Source organism: Phyllobates terribilis, unplaced genomic scaffold (assembly GCF_046119375.1).
Source record: "Phyllobates terribilis strain yellow unplaced genomic scaffold, ASM4611937v1 Scaffold_236__1_contigs__length_3049075, whole genome shotgun sequence".
Lineage (NCBI taxonomy): Eukaryota > Metazoa > Chordata > Amphibia > Anura > Dendrobatidae > Phyllobates > Phyllobates terribilis.
Genome location: NW_027362996.1, coordinates 2,906,113 through 2,919,523, shown reverse-complemented (window position 1 = coordinate 2,919,523; position 13,411 = coordinate 2,906,113). Strand labels below are relative to the sequence as shown.

Below are 13,411 nucleotides of genomic sequence, written 5' to 3'. Positions count from 1 at the left end.
CAGCTCACATACCTGTTAGCTCAGGTGAGTTTAAAAGGCTGCTGTTGATAACAAGGGCATTTGCTAAATAGATGGTGTGTGTGCAACAATATACTGAAAGGTCAATTATATTGTGCAGCTTATCTCACCACCTGTAGTTATTTAGGTGAAAGCTCCAAAATGCTTGCCTAATATGTCTGTTTATCCAAAAGGAAGTATAGAGGGAGAGCTAGATAGATAGCATTGCATTACATTACATTACATGGCAATGCAATGCACAGTTGCTGAAGTTGAACCAAAATGAGCTTGTCATCTGGCTTCTGCAACTTTTAACATGAAAAATCCAATGAGGAGAAGAAAAGCAAAGCCAAAGAGTCCATCCCAAAATCCGACAAACAAGCAAAATGAACAAAAAGCATTGAATTCAATTCTTTCTGATTTTAGAAACTGCATTGAAGAAGGGGTGCACCGGTCCTGGAGATACTGCAATACCAGGTCAATGCGTGGAGTGGACAGAGCAAGCTCTTTTTCCATCTCCCTGTTCTAAAAATCCATTTAATATATGGTCCCCAGATAGGGGACGTATCAGATATTAAACTGATAAGAACAGATACTACACTTGATCTTAGCCAAAAGGCCGAGAAGCGATAACCAGAATTGGTTTCCGACTACGGTGCCACCCAAGGATTCTGAAAAGTCCATTTGTGGAGATGGCCACCTGGACTCCCGTTAAGAAGACATGCTGTCAACCTCTAGATCCCTCACATGCCTGCACTTTTCGGCTTGCTGCTGCTGCAATCCACGCGTTTTAGATCTGCATAACTCCACCTCTTTTAGCACAGTACCCTCAACCCCCGGCTGTTCCCACCCGCCTCAACACCGTTGGAAGGGAGGAGAACCAATTAAGGCGGGGGGGGGGGGTGGAACGAGCAGCTGTCTACCCTTAGCAGGAGGGTTGCTGATTAATTACCTCTCCTGCTGCTGCTGCTGCTGGCTGTCCAGCAGCAGACTGAAGGTGGCTGCTGCTGTGCGCAGGTATATAAAGGCTCAGAGCCTATTATGACACGCGCAGCCAGCGTTCCATTGCCACATTCCGTCTACTGCAGGCGGGATACCTGGATGGCTGAATGTCACTGAGAAGCTCACAGAGACCGCCATAAGCAACAGTTTAAAAGAATGCCACAGACTAATCAACCAAACTTTTTGGGTTGGTTTCTCTTTTATAGTCTGCAGGCATTAAATGAAAGAAGTCAGTGTTCCAGCAGAGGGAGACAACGTTTCAGAAAAGGCATTGTAGCAAACCAAAAAAGAAATTTTAAGCGCAGCAGAGTAACCAGCTCACATACCTGTTAGCTCAGGTGAGTTTAAAAGGCTGCTGTTGATAACAAGGGCATTTGCTAAATAGATGGTGTGTGTGCAACAATATACTGAAAGGTCAATTATATTGTGCAGCTTATCTCACCACCTGTAGTTATTTAGGTGAAAGCTCCAAAATGCTTGCCTAATATGTCTGTTTATCCAAAAGGAAGTATAGAGGGAGAGCTAGATAGATAGCATTGCATTACATTACATTACATGGCAATGCAATGCACAGTTGCTGAAGTTGAACCAAAATGAGCTTGTCATCTGGCTTCTGCAACTTTTAACATGAAAAATCCAATGAGGAGAAGAAAAGCAAAGCCAAAGAGTCCATCCCAAAATCCGACAAACAAGCAAAATGAACAAAAAGCATTGAATTCAATTCTTTCTGATTTTAGAAACTGCATTAAAGAAGGGGTGCACCGGTCCTGGAGATACTGCAATACCAGGTCAATGCGTGGAGTGGACAGAGCAAGCTCTTTTTCCATCTCCCTGTTCTAAAAATCCATTTAATATATGGTCCCCAGATAGGGGACGTATCAGATATTAAACTGATAAGAACAGATACTACACTTGATCTTAGCCAAAAGGCCGAGAAGCGATAACCAGAATTGGTTTCCGACTACGGTGCCACCCAAGGATTCTGAAAAGTCCATTTGTGGAGATGGCCACCTGGACTCCCGTTAAGAAGACATGCTGTCAACCTCTAGATCCCTCACATGCCTGCACTTTTCGGCTTGCTGCTGCTGCAATCCACGCGTTTTAGATCTGCATAACTCCACCTCTTTTAGCACAGTACCCTCAACCCCCGGCTGTTCCCACCCGCCTCAACACCGTTGGAAGGGAGGAGAACCAATTAAGGCGGGGGGGGGGGTGGAACGAACAGCTGTCTACCCTTAGCAGGAGGGTTGCTGATTAATTACCTCTCCTGCTGCTGCTGCTGCTGGCTGTCCAGCAGCAGACTTAAGGTGGCTGCTGCTGTGCGCAGGTATATAAAGGCTCAGAGCCTATTATGACACGCGCAGCCAGCGTTCCATTGCCACATTCCGTCTACTGCAGGCGGGATACCTGGATGGCTGAATGTCACTGAGAAGCTCACAGAGACCGCCATAAGCAACAGTTTAAAAGAATGCCACAGACTAATCAACCAAACTTTTTGGGTTGGTTTCTCCTTTATAGTCTGCAGGCATTAAATGAAAGAAGTCAGTGTTCCAGCAGAGGGAGACAACGTTTCAGAAAAGGCATTGTAGCAAACCAAAAAAGAAATTTTAAGCGCAGCAGAGTAACCAGCTCACATACCTGTTAGCTCAGGTGAGTTTAAAAGGCTGCTGTTGATAACAAGGGCATTTGCTAAATAGATGGTGTGTGTGCAACAATATACTGAAAGGTCAATTATATTGTGCAGCTTATCTCACCACCTGTAGTTATTTAGGTGAAAGCTCCAAAATGCTTGCCTAATATGTCTGTTTATCCAAAAGGAAGTATAGAGGGAGAGCTAGATAGATAGCATTGCATTACATTACATTACATGGCAATGCAATGCACAGTTGCTGAAGTTGAACCAAAATGAGCTTGTCATCTGGCTTCTGCAACTTTTAACATGAAAAATCCAATGAGGAGAAGAAAAGCAAAGCCAAAGAGTCCATCCCAAAATCCGACAAACAAGCAAAATGAACAAAAAGCATTGAATTCAATTCTTTCTGATTTTAGAAACTGCATTAAAGAAGGGGTGCACCGGTCCTGGAGATACTGCAATACCAGGTCAATGCGTGGAGTGGACAGAGCAAGCTCTTTTTCCATCTCCCTGTTCTAAAAATCCATTTAATATATGGTCCCCAGATAGGGGACGTATCAGATATTAAACTGATAAGAACAGATACTACACTTGATCTTAGCCAAAAGGCCGAGAAGCGATAACCAGAATTGGTTTCCGACTACGGTGCCACCCAAGGATTCTGAAAAGTCCATTTGTGGAGATGGCCACCTGGACTCCCGTTAAGAAGACATGCTGTCAACCTCTAGATCCCTCACATGCCTGCACTTTTCGGCTTGCTGCTGCTGCAATCCACGCGTTTTAGATCTGCATAACTCCACCTCTTTTAGCACAGTACCCTCAACCCCCGGCTGTTCCCACCCGCCTCAACACCGTTGGAAGGGAGGAGAACCAATTAAGGCGGGGGGGGGGGTGGAACGAGCAGCTGTCTACCCTTAGCAGGAGGGTTGCTGATTAATTACCTCTCCTGCTGCTGCTGCTGCTGGCTGTCCAGCAGCAGACTGAAGGTGGCTGCTGCTGTGCGCAGGTATATAAAGGCTCAGAGCCTATTATGACACGCGCAGCCAGCGTTCCATTGCCACATTCCGTCTACTGCAGGCGGGATGCCTGGATGGCTGAATGTCACTGAGAAGCTCACAGAGACCGCCATAAGCAACAGTTTAAAAGAATGCCACAGACTAATCAACCAAACTTTTTGGGTTGGTTTCTCTTTTATAGTCTGCAGGCATTAAATGAAAGAAGTCAGTGTTCCAGCAGAGGGAGACAACGTTTCAGAAAAGGCATTGTAGCAAACCAAAAAAGAAATTTTAAGCGCAGCAGAGTAACCAGCTCACATACCTGTTAGCTCAGGTGAGTTTAAAAGGCTGCTGTTGATAACAAGGGCATTTGCTAAATAGATGTTGTGTGTGCAACAATATACTGAAAGGTCAATTATATTGTGCAGCTTATCTCACCACCTGTAGTTATTTAGGTGAAAGCTCCAAAATGCTTGCCTAATATGTCTGTTTATCCAAAAGGAAGTATAGAGGGAGAGCTAGATAGATAGCATTGCATTACATTACATTACATGGCAATGCAATGCACAGTTGCTGAAGTTGAACCAAAATGAGCTTGTCATCTGGCTTCTGCAACTTTTAACATGAAAAATCCAATGAGGAGAAGAAAAGCAAAGCCAAAGAGTCCATCCCAAAATCCGACAAACAAGCAAAATGAACAAAAAGCATTGAATTCAATTCTTTCTGATTTTAGAAACTGCATTAAAGAAGGGGTGCACCGGTAATGGAGATACTGCAATACCAGGTCAATGCGTGGAGTGGACAGAGCAAGCTCTTTTTCCATCTCCCTGTTCTAAAAATCCATTTAATATATGGTCCCCAGATAGGGGACGTATCAGATATTAAACTGATAAGAACAGATACTACACTTGATCTTAGCCAAAAGGCCGAGAAGCGATAACCAGAATTGGTTTCCGACTACGGTGCCACCCAAGGATTCTGAAAAGTCCATTTGTGGAGATGGCCACCTGGACTCCCGTTAAGAAGACATGCTGTCAACCTCTAGATCCCTCACATGCCTGCACTTTTCGGCTTGCTGCTGCTGCAATCCACGCGTTTTAGATCTGCATAACTACACCTCTTTTAGCACAGTACCCTCAACCCTCGGCTGTTCCCACCCGCCTCAACACCGTTGGAAGGGAGGAGAACCAATTAAGGCGGGGGGGGGGGTGGAACGAGCAGCTGTCTACCCTTAGCAGGAGGGTTGCTGATTAATTACCTCTCCTGCTGCTGCTGCTGCTGGCTGTCCAGCAGCAGACTGAAGGTGGCTGCTGCTGTGCGCAGGTATATAAAGGCTCAGAGCCTATTATGACACGCGCAGCCAGCGTTCCATTGCCACATTCCGTCTACTGCAGGCGGGATACCTGGATGGCTGAATGTCACTGAGAAGCTCACAGAGACCGCCATAAGCAACAGTTTAAAAGAATGCCACAGACTAATCAACCAAACTTTTTGGGTTGGTTTCTCTTTTATAGTCTGCAGGCATTAAATGAAAGAAGTCAGTGTTCCAGCAGAGGGAGACAACGTTTCAGAAAAGGCATTGTAGCAAACCAAAAAAGAAATTTTAAGCGCAGCAGAGTAACCAGCTCACATACCTGTTAGCTCAGGTGAGTTTAAAAGGCTGCTGTTGATAACAAGGGCATTTGCTAAATAGATGGTGTGTGTGCAACAATATACTGAAAGGTCAATTATATTGTGCAGCTTATCTCACCACCTGTAGTTATTTAGGTGAAAGCTCCAAAATGCTTGCCTAATATGTCTGTTTATCCAAAAGGAAGTATAGAGGGAGAGCTAGATAGATAGCATTGCATTACATTACATTACATGGCAATGCAATGCACAGTTGCTGAAGTTGAACCAAAATGAGCTTGTCATCTGGCTTCTGCAACTTTTAACATGAAAAATCCAATGAGGAGAAGAAAAGCAAAGCCAAAGAGTCCATCCCAAAATCCGACAAACAAGCAAAATGAACAAAAAGCATTGAATTCAATTCTTTCTGATTTTAGATACTGCATTAAAGAAGGGGTGCACCGGTCCTGGAGATACTGCAATACCAGGTCAATGCGTGGAGTGGACAGAGCAAGCTCTTTTTCCATCTCCCTGTTCTAAAAATCCATTTAATATATGGTCCCCAGATAGGGGACGTATCAGATATTAAACTGATAAGAACAGATACTACACTTGATCTTAGCCAAAAGGCCGAGAAGCGATAACCAGAATTGGTTTCCGACTACGGTGCCACCCAAGGATTCTGAAAAGTCCATTTGTGGAGATGGCCACCTGGACTCCCGTTAAGAAGACATGCTGTCAACCTCTAGATCCCTCACATGCCTGCACTTTTCGGCTTGCTGCTGCTGCAATCCACGCGTTTTAGATCTGCATAACTCCACCTCTTTTAGCACAGTACCCTCAACCCCCGGCTGTTCCCACCCGCCTCAACACCGTTGGAAGGGAGGAGAACCAATTAAGGCGGGGGGGGGGGTGGAACGAGCAGCTGTCTACCCTTAGCAGGAGGGTTGCTGATTAATTACCTCTCCTGCTGCTGCTGCTGCTGGCTGTCCAGCAGCAGACTGAAGGTGGCTGCTGCTGTGCGCAGGTATATAAAGGCTCAGAGCCTATTATGACACGCGCAGCCAGCGTTCCATTGCCACATTCCGTCTACTGCAGGCGGGATACCTGGATGGCTGAATGTCACTGAGAAGCTCACAGAGACCGCCATAAGCAACAGTTTAAAAGAATGCCACAGACTAATCAACCAAACTTTTTGGGTTGGTTTCTCTTTTATAGTCTGCAGGCATTAAATGAAAGAAGTCAGTGTTCCAGCAGAGGGAGACAACGTTTCAGAAAAGGCATTGTAGCAAACCAAAAAAGAAATTTTAAGCGCAGCAGAGTAACCAGCTCACATACCTGTTAGCTCAGGTGAGTTTAAAAGGCTGCTGTTGATAACAAGGGCATTTGCTAAATAGATGGTGTGTGTGCAACAATATACTGAAAGGTCAATTATATTGTGCAGCTTATCTCACCACCTGTAGTTATTTAGGTGAAAGCTCCAAAATGCTTGCCTAATATGTCTGTTTATCCAAAAGGAAGTATAGAGGGAGAGCTAGATAGATAGCATTGCATTACATTACATTACATGGCAATGCAATGCACAGTTGCTGAAGTTGAACCAAAATGAGCTTGTCATCTGGCTTCTGCAACTTTTAACATGAAAAATCCAATGAGGAGAAGAAAAGCAAAGCCAAAGAGTCCATCCCAAAATCCGACAAACAAGCAAAATGAACAAAAAGCATTGAATTCAATTCTTTCTGATTTTAGAAACTGCATTAAAGAAGGGGTGCACCGGTCCTGGAGATACTGCAATACCAGGTCAATGCGTGGAGTGGACAGAGCAAGCTCTTTTTCCATCTCCCTGTTCTAAAAATCCATTTAATATATGGTCCCCAGATAGGGGACGTATCAGATATTAAACTGATAAGAACAGATACTACACTTGATCTTAGCCAAAAGGCCGAGAAGCGATAACCAGAATTGGTTTCCGACTACGGTGCCACCCAAGGATTCTGAAAAGTCCATTTGTGGAGATGGCCACCTGGACTCCCGTTAAGAAGACATGCTGTCAACCTCTAGATCCCTCACATGCCTGCACTTTTCGGCTTGCTGCTGCTGCAATCCACGCGTTTTAGATCTGCATAACTCCACCTCTTTTAGCACAGTACCCTCAACCCCCGGCTGTTCCCACCCGCCTCAACACCGTTGGAAGGGAGGAGAACCAATTAAGGCGGGGGGGGGGGGGGTTGGAACGAGCAGCTGTCTACCCTTAGCAGGAGGGTTGCTGATTAATTACCTCTCCTGCTGCTGCTGCTGCTGGCTGTCCAGCAGCAGACTGAAGGTGGCTGCTGCTGTGCGCAGGTATATAAAGGCTCAGAGCCTATTATGACACGCGCAGCCAGCGTTCCATTGCCACATTCCGTCTACTGCAGGCGGGATACCTGGATGGCTGAATGTCACTGAGAAGCTCACAGAGACCGCCATAAGCAACAGTTTAAAAGAATGCCACAGACTAATCAACCAAACTTTTTGGGTTGGTTTCTCTTTTATAGTCTGCAGGCATTAAATGAAAGAACTCAGTGTTCCAGCAGAGGGAGACAACGTTTCAGAAAAGGCATTGTAGCAAACCAAAAAAGAAATTTTAAGCGCAGCAGAGTAACCAGCTCACATACCTGTTAGCTCAGGTGAGTTTAAAAGGCTGCTGTTGATAACAAGGGCATTTGCTAAATAGATGGTGTGTGTGCAACAATATACTGAAAGGTCAATTATATTGTGCAGCTTATCTCACCACCTGTAGTCATTTAGGTGAAAGCTCCAAAATGCTTGCCTAATATGTCTGTTTATCCAAAAGGAAGTATAGAGGGAGAGCTAGATAGATAGCATTGCATTACATTACATTACATGGCAATGCAATGCACAGTTGCTGAAGTTGAACCAAAATGAGCTTGTCATCTGGCTTCTGCAACTTTTAACATGAAAAATCCAATGAGGAGAAGAAAAGCAAAGCCAAAGAGTCCATCCCAAAATCCGACAAACAAGCAAAATGAACAAAAAGCATTGAATTCAATTCTTTCTGATTTTAGAAACTGCATTAAAGAAGGGGTGCACCGGTCCTGGAGATACTGCAATACCAGGTCAATGCGTGGAGTGGACAGAGCAAGCTCTTTTTCCATCTCCCTGTTCTAAAAATCCATTTAATATATGGTCCCCAGATAGGGGACGTATCAGATATTAAACTGATAAGAACAGATACTACACTTGATCTTAGCCAAAAGGCCGAGAAGCGATAACCAGAATTGGTTTCCGACTACGGTGCCACCCAAGGATTCTGAAAAGTCCATTTGTGGAGATGGCCACCTGGACTCCCGTTAAGAAGACATGCTGTCAACCTCAAGATCCCTCACATGCCTGCACTTTTCGGCTTGCTGCTGCTGCAATCCACGCGTTTTAGATCTGCATAACTCCACCTCTCTTAGCACAGTACCCTCAACCCCCGGCTGTTCCCACCCGCCTCAACACCGTTGGAAGGGAGGAGAACCAATTAAGGCGGGGGGGGGGGTGGAACGAGCAGCTGTCTACCCTTAGCAGGAGGGTTGCTGATTAATTACCTCTCCTGCTGCTGCTGCTGCTGGCTGTCCAGCAGCAGACTGAAGGTGGCTGCTGCTGTGCGCAGGTATATAAAGGCTCAGAGCCTATTATGACACGCGCAGCCAGCGTTCCATTGCCACATTCCGTCTACTGCAGGCGGGATACCTGGATGGCTGAATGTCACTGAGAAGCTCACAGAGACCGCCATAAGCAACAGTTTAAAAGAATGCCACAGACTAATCAACCAAACTTTTTGGGTTGGTTTCTCTTTTATAGTCTGCAGGCATTAAATGAAAGAAGTCAGTGTTCCAGCAGAGGGAGACAACGTTTCAGAAAAGGCATTGTAGCAAACCAAAAAAGAAATTTTAAGCGCAGCAGAGTAACCAGCTCACATACCTGTTAGCTCAGGTGAGTTTAAAAGGCTGCTGTTGATAACAAGGGCATTTGCTAAATAGATGGTGTGTGTGCAACAATATACTGAAAGGTCAATTATATTGTGCAGCTTATCTCACCACCTGTAGTTATTTAGGTGAAAGCTCCAAAATGCTTGCCTAATATGTCTGTTTATCCAAAAGGAAGTATAGAGGGAGAGCTAGATAGATAGCATTGCATTACATTACATTACATGGCAATGCAATGCACAGTTGCTGAAGTTGAACCAAAATGAGCTTGTCATCTGGCTTCTGCAACTTTTAACATGAAAAATCCAATGAGGAGAAGAAAAGCAAAGCCAAAGAGTCCATCCCAAAATCCGACAAACAAGCAAAATGAACAAAAAGCATTGAATTCAATTCTTTCTGATTTTAGAAACTGCATTAAAGAAGGGGTGCACCGGTCCTGGAGATACTGCAATACCAGGTCAATGCGTGGAGTGGACAGAGCAAGCTCTTTTTCCATCTCCCTGTTCTAAAAATCCATTTAATATATGGTCCCCAGATAGGGGACGTATCAGATATTAAACTGATAAGAACAGATACTACACTTGATCTTAGCCAAAAGGCCGAGAAGCGATAACCAGAATTGGTTTCTGACTACGGTGCCACCCAAGGATTCTGAAAAGTCCATTTGTGGAGATGGCCACCTGGACTCCCGTTAAGAAGACATGCTGTCAACCTCTAGATCCCTCACATGCCTGCACTTTTCGGCTTGCTGCTGCTGCAATCCACGCGTTTTAGATCTGCATAACTCCACCTCTTTTAGCACAGTACCCTCAACCCCCGGCTGTTCCCACCCGCCTCAACACCGTTGGAAGGGAGTAGAACCAATTAAGGCGGGGGGGGGGGTGGAACGAGCAGCTGTCTACCCTTAGCAGGAGGGTTGCTGATTAATTAAATCTCCTGCTGCTGCTGCTGCTGGCTGTCCAGCAGCAGACTGAAGGTGGCTGCTGCTGTGCGCAGGTATATAAAGGCTCAGAGCCTATTATGACACGCGCAGCCAGCGTTCCATTGCCACATTCCGTCTACTGCAGGCGGGATACCTGGATGGCTGAATGTCACTGAGAAGCTCACAGAGACCGCCATAAGCAACAGTTTAAAAGAATGCCACAGACTAATCAACCAAACTTTTTGGGTTGGTTTCTCTTTTATAGTCTGCAGGCATTAAATGAAAGAAGTCAGTGTTCCAGCAGAGGGAGACAACGTTTCAGAAAAGGCATTGTAGCAAACCAAAAAAGAAATTTTAAGCGCAGCAGAGTAACCAGCTCACATACCTGTTAGCTCAGGTGAGTTTAAAAGGCTGCTGTTGATAACAAGGGCATTTGCTAAATAGATGGTGTGTGTGCAACAATATACTGAAAGGTCAATTATATTGTGCAGCTTATCTCACCACCTGTAGTTATTTAGGTGAAAGCTCCAAAATGCTTGCCTAATATGTCTGTTTATCCAAAAGGAAGTATAGAGGGAGAGCTAGATAGATAGCATTGCATTACATTACATTACATGGCAATGCAATGCACAGTTGCTGAAGTTGAACCAAAATGAGCTTGTCATCTGGCTTCTGCAACTTTTAACATGAAAAATCCAATGAGGAGAAGAAAAGCAAAGCCAAAGAGTCCATCCCAAAATCCGACAAACAAGCAAAATGAACAAAAAGCATTGAATTCAATTCTTTCTGATTTTAGAAACTGCATTAAAGAAGGGGTGCACCGGTCCTGGAGATACTGCAATACCAGGTCAATGCGTGGAGTGGACAGAGCAAGCTCTTTTTCCATCTCCCTGTTCTAAAAATCCATTTAATATATGGTCCCCAGATAGGGGACGTATCAGATATTAAACTGATAAGAACAGATACTACACTTGATCTTAGCCAAAAGGCCGAGAAGCGATAACCAGAATTGGTTTCCGACTACGGTGCCACCCAAGGATTCTGAAAAGTCCATTTGTGGAGATGGCCACCTGGACTCCCGTTAAGAAGACATGCTGTCAACCTCTAGATCCCTCACATGCCTGCACTTTTCGGCTTGCTGCTGCTGCAATCCACGCGTTTTAGATCTGCATAACTCCACCTCTTTTAGCACAGTACCCTCAACCCCCGGCTGTTCCCACCCGCCTCAACACCGTTGGAAGGGAGGAGAACCAATTAAGGCGGGGGGGGGGTGGAACGAGCAGCTGTCTACCCTTAGCAGGAGGGTTGCTGATTAATTACCTCTCCTGCTGCTGCTGCTGCTGGCTGTCCAGCAGCAGACTGAAGGTGGCTGCTGCTGTGCGCAGGTATATAAAGGCTCAGAGCCTATTATGACACGCGCAGCCAGCGTTCCATTGCCACATTCCGTCTACTGCAGGCGGGATACCTGGATGGCTGAATGTCACTGAGAAGCTCACAGAGACCGCCATAAGCAACAGTTTAAAAGAATGCCACAGACTAATCAACCAAACTTTTTGGGTTGGTTTCTCTTTTATAGTCTGCAGGCATTAAATGAAAGAAGTCAGTGTTCCAGCAGAGGGAGACAACGTTTCAGAAAAGGCATTGTAGCAAACCAAAAAAGAAATTTTAAGCGCAGCAGAGTAACCAGCTCACATACCTGTTAGCTCAGGTGAGTTTAAAAGGCTGCTGTTGATAACAAGGGCATTTGCTAAATAGATGGTGTGTGTGCAACAATATACTGAAAGGTCAATTATATTGTGCAGCTTATCTCACCACCTGTAGTTATTTAGGTGAAAGCTCCAAAATGCTTGCCTAATATGTCTGTTTATCCAAAAGGAAGTATAGAGGGAGAGCTAGATAGATAGCATTGCATTACATTACATTACATGGCAATGCAATGCACAGTTGCTGAAGTTGAACCAAAATGAGCTTGTCATCTGGCTTCTGCAACTTTTAACATGAAAAATCCAATGAGGAGAAGAAAAGCAAAGCCAAAGAGTCCATCCCAAAATCCGACAAACAAGCAAAATGAACAAAAAGCATTGAATTCAATTCTTTCTGATTTTAGAAACTGCATTAAAGAAGGGGTGCACCGGTCCTGGAGATACTGCAATACCAGGTCAATGCGTGGAGTGGACAGAGCAAGCTCTTTTTCCATCTCCCTGTTCTAAAAATCCATTTAATATATGGTCCCCAGATAGGGGACTTATCAGATATTAAACTGATAAGAACAGATACTACACTTGATCTTAGCCAAAAGGCCGAGAAGCGATAACCAGAATTGGTTTCCGACTACGGTGCCACCCAAGGATTCTGAAAAGTCCATTTGTGGAGATGGCCACCTGGACTCCCGTTAAGAAGACATGCTGTCAACCTCTAGATCCCTCACATGCCTGCACTTTTCGGCTTGCTGCTGCTGCAATCCACGCGTTTTAGATCTGCATAACTCCACCTCTTTTAGCACAGTACCCTCAACCCCCGGCTGTTCCCACCCGCCTCAACACCGTTGGAAGGGAGGAGAACCAATTAAGGCGGGGGGGGGGTGGAACGAGCAGCTGTCTACCCTTAGCAGGAGGGTTGCTGATTAATTACCTCTCCTGCTGCTGCTGCTGCTGGCTGTCCAGCAGCAGACTGAAGGTGGCTGCTGCTGTGCGCAGGTATATAAAGGCTCAGAGCCTATTATGACACGCGCAGCCAGCGTTCCATTGCCACATTCCGTCTACTGCAGGCGGGATACCTGGATGGCTGAATGTCACTGAGAAGCTCACAGAGACCGCCATAAGCAACAGTTTAAAAGAATGCCACAGACTAATCAACCAAACTTTTTGGGTTGGTTTCTCTTTTATAGTCTGCAGGCATTAAATGAAAGAAGTCAGTGTTCCAGCAGAGGGAGACAACGTTTCAGAAAAGGCATTGTAGCAAACCAAAAAAGAAATTTTAAGCGCAGCAGAGTAACCAGCTCACATACCTGTTAGCTCAGGTGAGTTTAAAAGGCTGCTGTTGATAACAAGGGCATTTGCTAAATAGATGGTGTGTGTGCAACAATATACTGAAAGGTCAATTATATTGTGCAGCTTATCTCACCACCTGTAGTTATTTAGGTGAAAGATCCAAAATGCTTGCCTAATATGTCTGTTTATCCAAAAGGAAGTATAGAGGGAGAGCTAGATAGATAGCATTGCATTACATTACATTACATGGCAATGCAATGCACAGTTGCTGAAGTTGAACCAAAATGAGCTTG

At 45.0% G+C, this 13,411-nt stretch overlaps 10 non-coding genes across 10 annotated transcripts; all 10 read right to left on the bottom strand.

The window, feature by feature from the left end:
• Positions 1 to 437: 437 nt before the first annotated feature.
• Positions 438 to 628, bottom strand: LOC141216200 (U2 spliceosomal RNA). The gene has a single exon (XR_012285241.1). It is a non-coding gene; the product is annotated as a U2 spliceosomal RNA (small nuclear RNA).
• A 1,122-nt stretch (positions 629 to 1,750) lies between these two features.
• On the bottom strand, positions 1,751 to 1,941 carry LOC141216199 (U2 spliceosomal RNA). The gene has a single exon (XR_012285240.1). It is a non-coding gene; the product is annotated as a U2 spliceosomal RNA (small nuclear RNA).
• Positions 1,942 to 3,062: 1,121 nt separating this feature from the next.
• Positions 3,063 to 3,253, bottom strand: LOC141216198 (U2 spliceosomal RNA). Its single transcript, XR_012285239.1, has one exon. It is a non-coding gene; the product is annotated as a U2 spliceosomal RNA (small nuclear RNA).
• A 1,121-nt stretch (positions 3,254 to 4,374) lies between these two features.
• Positions 4,375 to 4,565, bottom strand: LOC141216667 (U2 spliceosomal RNA). Its single transcript, XR_012285691.1, has one exon. It is a non-coding gene; the product is annotated as a U2 spliceosomal RNA (small nuclear RNA).
• Positions 4,566 to 5,686: 1,121 nt separating this feature from the next.
• LOC141216197 (U2 spliceosomal RNA) lies at positions 5,687 to 5,877 on the bottom strand. Its single transcript, XR_012285238.1, has one exon. It is a non-coding gene; the product is annotated as a U2 spliceosomal RNA (small nuclear RNA).
• A 1,121-nt stretch (positions 5,878 to 6,998) lies between these two features.
• Positions 6,999 to 7,189, bottom strand: LOC141216195 (U2 spliceosomal RNA). Its single transcript, XR_012285236.1, has one exon. It is a non-coding gene; the product is annotated as a U2 spliceosomal RNA (small nuclear RNA).
• A 1,125-nt stretch (positions 7,190 to 8,314) lies between these two features.
• LOC141216194 (U2 spliceosomal RNA) lies at positions 8,315 to 8,505 on the bottom strand. The gene has a single exon (XR_012285235.1). It is a non-coding gene; the product is annotated as a U2 spliceosomal RNA (small nuclear RNA).
• Positions 8,506 to 9,626: 1,121 nt separating this feature from the next.
• LOC141216193 (U2 spliceosomal RNA) lies at positions 9,627 to 9,817 on the bottom strand. The gene has a single exon (XR_012285234.1). It is a non-coding gene; the product is annotated as a U2 spliceosomal RNA (small nuclear RNA).
• A 1,121-nt stretch (positions 9,818 to 10,938) lies between these two features.
• LOC141216192 (U2 spliceosomal RNA) lies at positions 10,939 to 11,129 on the bottom strand. The gene has a single exon (XR_012285233.1). It is a non-coding gene; the product is annotated as a U2 spliceosomal RNA (small nuclear RNA).
• Positions 11,130 to 12,249: 1,120 nt separating this feature from the next.
• Positions 12,250 to 12,440, bottom strand: LOC141216336 (U2 spliceosomal RNA). Its single transcript, XR_012285372.1, has one exon. It is a non-coding gene; the product is annotated as a U2 spliceosomal RNA (small nuclear RNA).
• Between the last annotated feature and the right edge of the window lie 971 nt (positions 12,441 to 13,411).